Source organism: Blennius ocellaris (assembly GCF_963422515.1).
Source record: "Blennius ocellaris genome assembly, chromosome: 21".
Taxonomy (NCBI): Eukaryota; Metazoa; Chordata; class Actinopteri; order Blenniiformes; family Blenniidae; genus Blennius; species Blennius ocellaris.
Genome location: NC_137670.1, coordinates 5,235,650 through 5,243,271, shown reverse-complemented (window position 1 = coordinate 5,243,271; position 7,622 = coordinate 5,235,650). Strand labels below are relative to the sequence as shown.

Below are 7,622 nucleotides of genomic sequence, written 5' to 3'. Positions count from 1 at the left end.
TTCAAAAAGTTGCATTTTCCTAGTGAGACAGACTTGGAGTTTTTTCAAACAGTTTTTTTTTTTTTTTAAACTTGTTTTTCTCATTTCCATGGAGTCCAAAAGAGCCAATTTTATGATTCTGAATTCTGAAACGTTTGTCCTGTAGACAGAGCCTTAACTTTATATTAATAAAACCAAAAGTCAAAGCTTAAAACTTAATAGGTCAGAGCTGAAAAACCAAGAAGAATACTAGAACTCAGACAAATAGCACATTGAGAAAAATATAAAGTATACAGATTAGTGTGATGTTGCTTTATATAGCATGCACATTGAGCAGGTAAGGTAAACTGGCTCTGACTTTGCATTGATTAACACTTCTCTGCTACCTTCGGCACAGTAAAAGTCAAAGAAGTGTCGGCTGCTGGGAAAGTTTCCTGTTAAAGCAGCTTCATTAACACAAGCTTAACAGCGCAGTGTCGTATTAACTGGGATCCCGTTTTCAAAACTGTTCTCGCTCAATCTAACTGATCACAGTAACAGTTTTCCGATATTCACCAGTCCATCACTGATTGAAGACAGAGACGGATAACCACACATTAACTCATATGGGCTGTGGACACTGGAGGAAAGCCACACATGCAACTCTTGCATAACCCAGAAACTACTGTGCAAATGTAAACTCTACCAAATTAACAATAATAATAATTTAAAAAAAATCCAACAATATTTTATAAAGTAATTCAGTGTCATCTGTCAGCTTCAAATGTTCACAGAAATCCACAGACGCACACTCTCAGGCCCAAACTATTGGATTGTGTGCAGGGTTGTATGTGCAAATCAATAAAGGATGAACACTGTGTATATGACATAGTTCATTCTAATTAATCTATTTATAACTGCCATGCTGCATTTTTTTCTGTTTCCAGTTTTATCTTTAAGTTCTCACAGTTCTCTGGTTTGAGGCTCAGGCCACGTTTTCACGTACCCGGGTATTTGGGGGGGGGAAATGGTGATATTTCTTTGTGTTTGGGCCACTAATTTACACATAAACGCAGCTACGACTCACCAGAAACGATGATTCCTGAAAACTCCGGCCACAGTGGAGATCTGGATAAACTCTGTGTCTCTTGCATCAAAAGGCGGGATAGGTGGATATTTACATCATAATTCGTCAGGATTCTGATTGGCTATCATGGCTTCATGCTTCTTGTTACACTGCCTCCAGGTTTGGTGTGCTCATAGTAGCTCTGAACCAGATATATATGCAGGGCCGTGTAAATGAAGATTTTTTCTTTTTTTAAACAAAGAGGGGGAAGATCTGTTTTTGGAAAAACCCAGGTTTAGCCTCATTGACTTCTCCTTGATTCCTGCTCATTGCTCATTGATTTCACCTGTTTCTGAACGTGTGATTGTCTACACCTGGTGACGGCAGTATATACTGGCCTTCTGTGGCCATTTCATCTGTTTTGTCTCTGCATTCCCGTGGTCTCTTTGTGCTCCTGGAGTTCTTTGCGTCCTCTGTTATTTGACAAAAATAGCCTCACCACCTGCTTTGTCCTGCTTTTGAATTCTCCCTTCATCCGTGACAATAGCCTCTAACTCCTGTTACAGCTATTGTCATTGTGCCGAGGCTTCCACACACACAACAGAATTGTAGTTGTGGGAAGTCTCAGGTTTCGGATAATTCCATTGTATGTATGGCAGCATTTACTTAGTTCATCTGTTTGAATTATCCTAATGACATTGACAACAAACAAGTCAAGTGATGACAGTGAAGAAGATGGGGCCTAGGAAAAAGCCATGGGGCACACCGGAGGAGGTCGATGGCTGTGATCAGAAAGTTTTTAATTGAATGAACCAAGTGTGACTCGTATAACTTGAGTCAGTCCAGATGTGTGTTTCATAGTCCAATGTATTAATTTCTGTGGAGGATTAGATTTAGTTTGACCTTCTTTTCCTTCTATTTATTTGTTTGTGACATTTAGTTGAATCACATTTTTACTCCTTTTTAAAGGAATGTCAATCGAAAGAATTTCCAACATTGAATATCCAGTATTTATTATAATGTTTACCCCTCCATACACAGTCTTTTGAACTTTTTCAAGAGTCACATTATTACATTTATTTTACATTGAACAAAACATTTCACACATAAATATACAAATATGTACTCATTAAGTAGTGTAGCATCTCTATCAAACAGGAATCCGTCCGATCGCGTGGACAGGTGAACTTCTTTACAAAAATATGCAGATTAAAGTGACCTTCTCACACACTTTCGTTAATTTGCAGTTTCTCCTTTAGAAACAACTGAAGTTTGTTTACGTGGGGCAGTTTGAGATTAAAGAGAGTCTTTAGTAGGAAACGGTGGAGAGTGAATCTTTGATGCTGGAGGATGAAAAATAACATCCTGGGATTGGCTGGTCGTGGCCCCGTGGTTCAGTTCTGCAAGAAAAATTTAGGGATCAAAGCTTAAAAAGGTTTATGAAAGGCTTTTATGGTAACTTGTCTGTGGTTGGAATATAGCCTATTTAATATTGTTATACAGTCGTTTGTCACTAATTTGAAAAAGACTGTTTCTTTCAGTACATTTAAAAGGTTTCAAGGTGATTGTACGCTTCCAAAGTCATTGGACTGTTAACCAAGTTTTAAGATGTCAAATGCCCCGTTAACACAACAGTGCTTCTCAGAGCCACTGAGAACTACACTTTTCCCAAGGTGGAACTTTTCGAAAATGGGGAAGAAGCAATTCTCCTGAAACGCTGCTGTGCATGCACACCACGGCCATAGTAAATACTTGTTCTGCACATCCTCAGTGGATGGACAATAAGTACAATGGCAGCCTTGTCAAGACATACCACCCCCTGTCATGCTTCCTCATACTCTGACCTCTCTGTGTTTTGGGACTTTTGGCTGGTTGTGGATTATCTTGTGCATGACTCCTTTTGTGTGCCTTTGCCTCTGGACTATGTGAAAAATAAACTCTTTAAACACTCTCCTGCTGAGCTTGCTTTCTGCTTTATCACAATCCCGGACAGTTATGTCCAGTACTAAAAAAAACGTCTCAAAAAGTTGATGGCGTTCATCGACATTCTTACAATGGTTGTTTCTTGGGTCAGATTTTGGGTCTTTTGTTTGACATCCTGCTCTGAATGGACCTTTCTTCCATTCCTTTTTTTTTTGTATAACTCTTAAAAATGAAATCTGAATTGATTGTCATTTGATGGATGTATGGAAAGATATTTCTTAATCTCTGAACAAACGGTGACAGGAAAACAGATATAGATCATTTGAAACTTACACATCCACATGCGGATGCACATCCCACACCAGGCGACGACACTGGAGATCTGAAGCGCCCGGCCACACTCGGCACTCATCAGGCAGTCCCTGCACTTCAAGCAGCACGTAGGACATTTGCTCTTGCTCTTGCTCTTGCTCCTTGACGTCTGACCTCTGTCCTCTGTCTCAGTGTACGGGGGAGGTTGCGCCTCCATGGTGTCTGGGTACTGCTGGTCCCATCCGTCACCGTCACCTTTCGACATGACGCTGCTTGTTTGGCGTCTGATGGGATGAATTCAGGAGGGATTGTGGCGATCTGTGGAAACAGCAGAACATGTGTTTGTGGCTTATTTAGACTAAAATGGCAGATTCCACTGTCTGATCTTATGTCGTCAGTTTGTTTGGTAAGTTTTACCATGATTCAGCACTCCCACTTTGTAAAGGCGTGCGTGGTGTTTTCGTCCCTTTCTTTCCTCTAGTCTACTCAGTGTTCAGGAATGTTTGCAACTACCCAGGTAAGATTCCTGCTTCACATGCTTCCTCAAAATGTAGGATTGTATCACAACACACAGCAGCTCACAGGAGAAGGGGAAGTTTAACTATTCCTATGGTTCTTTCTTCAAAATAGTGTCAAACTCATTAGTTCAATTATATTAAGCCAGGTTTTATTGAGCGTGGGATAATGTCAAAATGTTTAATATCAAAAAAAAAAATGTCTGATGGGAGTATGTGGTGAAAAGGTCTATTTTTTCACAAAACCAAATATATACTACTGAAAATGTCTACATACTCAACATTAAGCTAATTTTATTGAAACCTTTTGGTGCAAAATACAGTGAAATGTCCTCTAAATGTCTCTTATTGCTGTTGTGTTATGTGTTTTTTACAAAATCATCCTGACATCATGGCTTTGAGGCTAGTTGCTAGCTTTCATGGCATCATCACCAATATCCCAACTCGGGTTTGTTTGAAAATCAATGTTTAAAAACGGTAAAACAATTATGAGACAATTTAAAGACATGATGACTTGTATAAATAAATTTTTGTTGCAATCAAACCTGTTTAAAAAGTTGCAAAAATGACCAATATCCCATTTTTTACATGGCTTGGAGATTTAAAAAAAAATATTATTAAAACATTTTTTTGTCAAACTCGTGAGCCATGCTGTCCTAAAATATCTAATAAATGACCATAAACATGACTCATCTCACACACGGTGCATATTTTGCACATGTTAGTGTGGATTCACATCTGTCATGAAGTTACAATTGTTAGGGTGGATTATAAAATAATAGTTCGTTCCCAAAAAAGGGTTAATCCAACAGTCTTACACTTCAATGGGTTATTGAATCTACAGATCCTTTCTGAAGAATGGAAAACAAAGAATTTTATGAAAGAGAAAACTCCTCTCACCCGTGTGAATCATTAACACTAAACCCGAGTCCCTTTATGAAGACTTCATTGAGTGAAGTCACATTGATTTGACAGATTAACAATCTTTCCACGCTGATGATCATTCCTCCCACCCCAGTTGAAGCCCCCCTCCTGCTTTAACTGTCGGATACAATTGCTCTCCGCAGACATTATCAGATATTAAGTGATAACCCTGATGGTGAAATAACAACTTATCCGTGCCATCCGGTGGCTCCCCATTTATTAACACTGACAGTAAATTAGATTGCTGGCATCTGGAGGGTATACTGGCATTTTGAATGCACCTTTCCATCTCATTCGGCTTTCAAAACTCCATCGGTTTTCAATCATAAGTAATGAAATTCCGTCGCCCTCCTCGGCCGTGAAGGCGTCTCGGGGAGGAAGTGAAGGAAGGCCGTTAAGAGTAGAGGAAAAGAATAATGGTCTTACCCTTTGCTTTCACAGTCGCCTCTCTGTCAGCTTGAATCTCGTCTCTTTGTAAGTAGACTTTCCTCAGAGGGAAGCAAACACACGCACACACACACACCTTCACGTCTGGGTCACACACACACACTGTGATGAACAGCCCGGCTCACATGAACAGAGCGGGTGTGTCTGCAGGTTTAACAGGTTTGACCAAGTGAACTGCCCCGAAGTGAGCGATTCTGCGTCTTACAAACAAACTATTTAAAGACTTACCGAGGGTGTGATCGATAAAGTGCGTGTAGAGGGGAAGGTTCGCCGCACTGACGAAGTACAAATAACAAAACTTGTAAATTACAATGGACACTATTACAGAGACTGTCTCTACAGGTGTGATTGTGCTAACTGCAGAAGGATATTTAACCTCACAGAGTTCCTTTTATCCGAATCCATTTTGGGATGTAATCTATATCAGACAGAACACAAATTAATGGAGTTTTTTTTTGTACATGAGTCACAGAAGGTCACTGCAGCTATAGATTAAGACCCTGTTAACACAACGACGTTATAAAGTGCAAATGCAAAACTTTCATTGCGCCTTAGTGCTCAAAGTCGCTGAAAACACAACGGTTGGAAAACGACTCACAAGGTGGAACTTTTTGAAAAGGTTCTGACTCCATCTCTGTGGAAATGGGTGGAAAATGCCACTTTTTGAAAAGGTTCCGACTTCGTCTTCATGGAAACAGGTGGAAAGCGCAACCTTTTGAAAACGTTCCAACTTCGCTGTGCAAATGGAGAAAAATGCAACTTTTTAGAAAATGTTCCATCTCTGTCACCATGAAAACGGGTGGAAAACCCAATTTTTCCGACGAGTGTCCTAATATGCGCTCTCCGTCATTTTCAGTGTTCCTGTTGTTTCCATGGAAACATATTTTCAAAATGTTGCTGTGTAAACACAACATTTTTCTGAAACAAAACTAAAAACAATGCGTTCTCACTTGAAACGAGGCCATGAAGTTTCCCTTTTTCTTTTTCAAATGAAGCTTTCAATGATATTCTGACAGTTTTAATTCTCCATTGATCTCTCTATATATTGCGAATGGTTGTAAATTAAAATGTATTTCAATACAAGCAACCTGTACACAGACATTAAACATATATATTCTATGATATTCATCAATACTCTAAAATAAAAATTTTTGTATCAACTAAATTAACAAAGGAGTTAAATAAAAATAAAGCAATGTGTGTTCAGAAACAAAACTTTTTTTCACAATGAATAATGAAGAAATGAGCCCATGGAGGAACTAACTAATCTCCAAAAAAGTAACTTAGAAATAGCTTTAGGACAGCATAGAGGCTTAGAAATAAAGGGAATGAGCCTATTTCTCGATCACAAAGCAGCTCATTTTGAATATTTTATTGTTCCATTAAGCATTCTCATGCATCAGTAATACTTATACATGTTGATTTAAACACGGAAATATAGTGCTGTTCAATTTATTCTTCATCATGCATGTCATTCCCGACAAATATGTACGTGCACCAAGGCTTTAAAATCATTAGTTATTGGATGTAGATACTGAATTTTGTGAGATCAAAGCTGCTCATCTGCATAATTCCTTCAATTATTCATCTCTCACACAATAATGTTGACTTTTACCAGCCAATAACAAACTCATTTCTCCTCAGCTGGGTGACAGAATATGCTGTTTGTCTCCACAGTGCCAATGTAATTAGGTTTTAATAAATAATTACCGAGAATAATTAATTAGACAGCAAATTTCACCACATCGTGAATGAGGAAGTATGCTTTTACGAAGCAATGAAAATGAAAACAATGCATATGTGTGAAGAATCGCATATGGATGAGAAGCAGAATTACTGACCAATCGATTTATCACTTGTAAACTAAAATTGACTGTAATATATTAGCTTTTTGTAAAGACTGAAGTTTGATTTGGTGGTTAAAAGTGCAGAAACACTGCAAATGTGTTGCTGTATGTAGAGTCTTAAATCCATTGTTTATTCACACTATGGCATTTTTGATACTGTAAATATAATAATTAGAAGTTTTGGTAAAAACATGTTCGATTTAGATGATTGTTAAGGCAAGTATGAGTTAACCCCCGTTTAGATGACAATGTTTCATGTGAAAACATACTGGTTTTGCCTTTCTTTCTTTCTTTCTTTCTTTCTTTCTTATAGAGTGGTGGGAACTAACATAGAACGAGTGAACCAACAGGTGGCAGTAATGCAACATTCACGGATGCAAACTGCTGTTAAACCTAAAAGAAGAAGAACATCTTGGTTTTGCATTTTTGTTTCCGAAAAGTTTTGCGTTTGATTCCACGGCATCGGCAGAAACACTGAAAACCATGTTGTTTTCATGTTGGGCCACAAGTGGGTGCTGTTGGTTGCTACATGGACATTCGTCTGGACAGAAGACAAGGTTGTATTTTTATTACAGTGACTCAACAATAAACCACCATGTCCCAGGAGAATATGGACTGGGAGTCATGACA

At 38.5% G+C, this 7,622-nt stretch overlaps 1 long non-coding RNA gene across 1 annotated transcript; it reads right to left on the bottom strand.

The window, feature by feature from the left end:
* Nucleotides 1-2,026: 2,026 nt before the first annotated feature.
* Nucleotides 2,027-5,238, bottom strand: LOC308145841. The gene is made up of 3 exons (XR_013937091.1): nucleotides 5,125-5,238; nucleotides 3,281-3,577; nucleotides 2,027-2,424 (listed from the first exon to the last, which is right to left on the bottom strand). It is a non-coding gene; the product is annotated as an uncharacterized lncRNA (long non-coding RNA).
* Nucleotides 5,239-7,622: the final 2,384 nt, after the last annotated feature.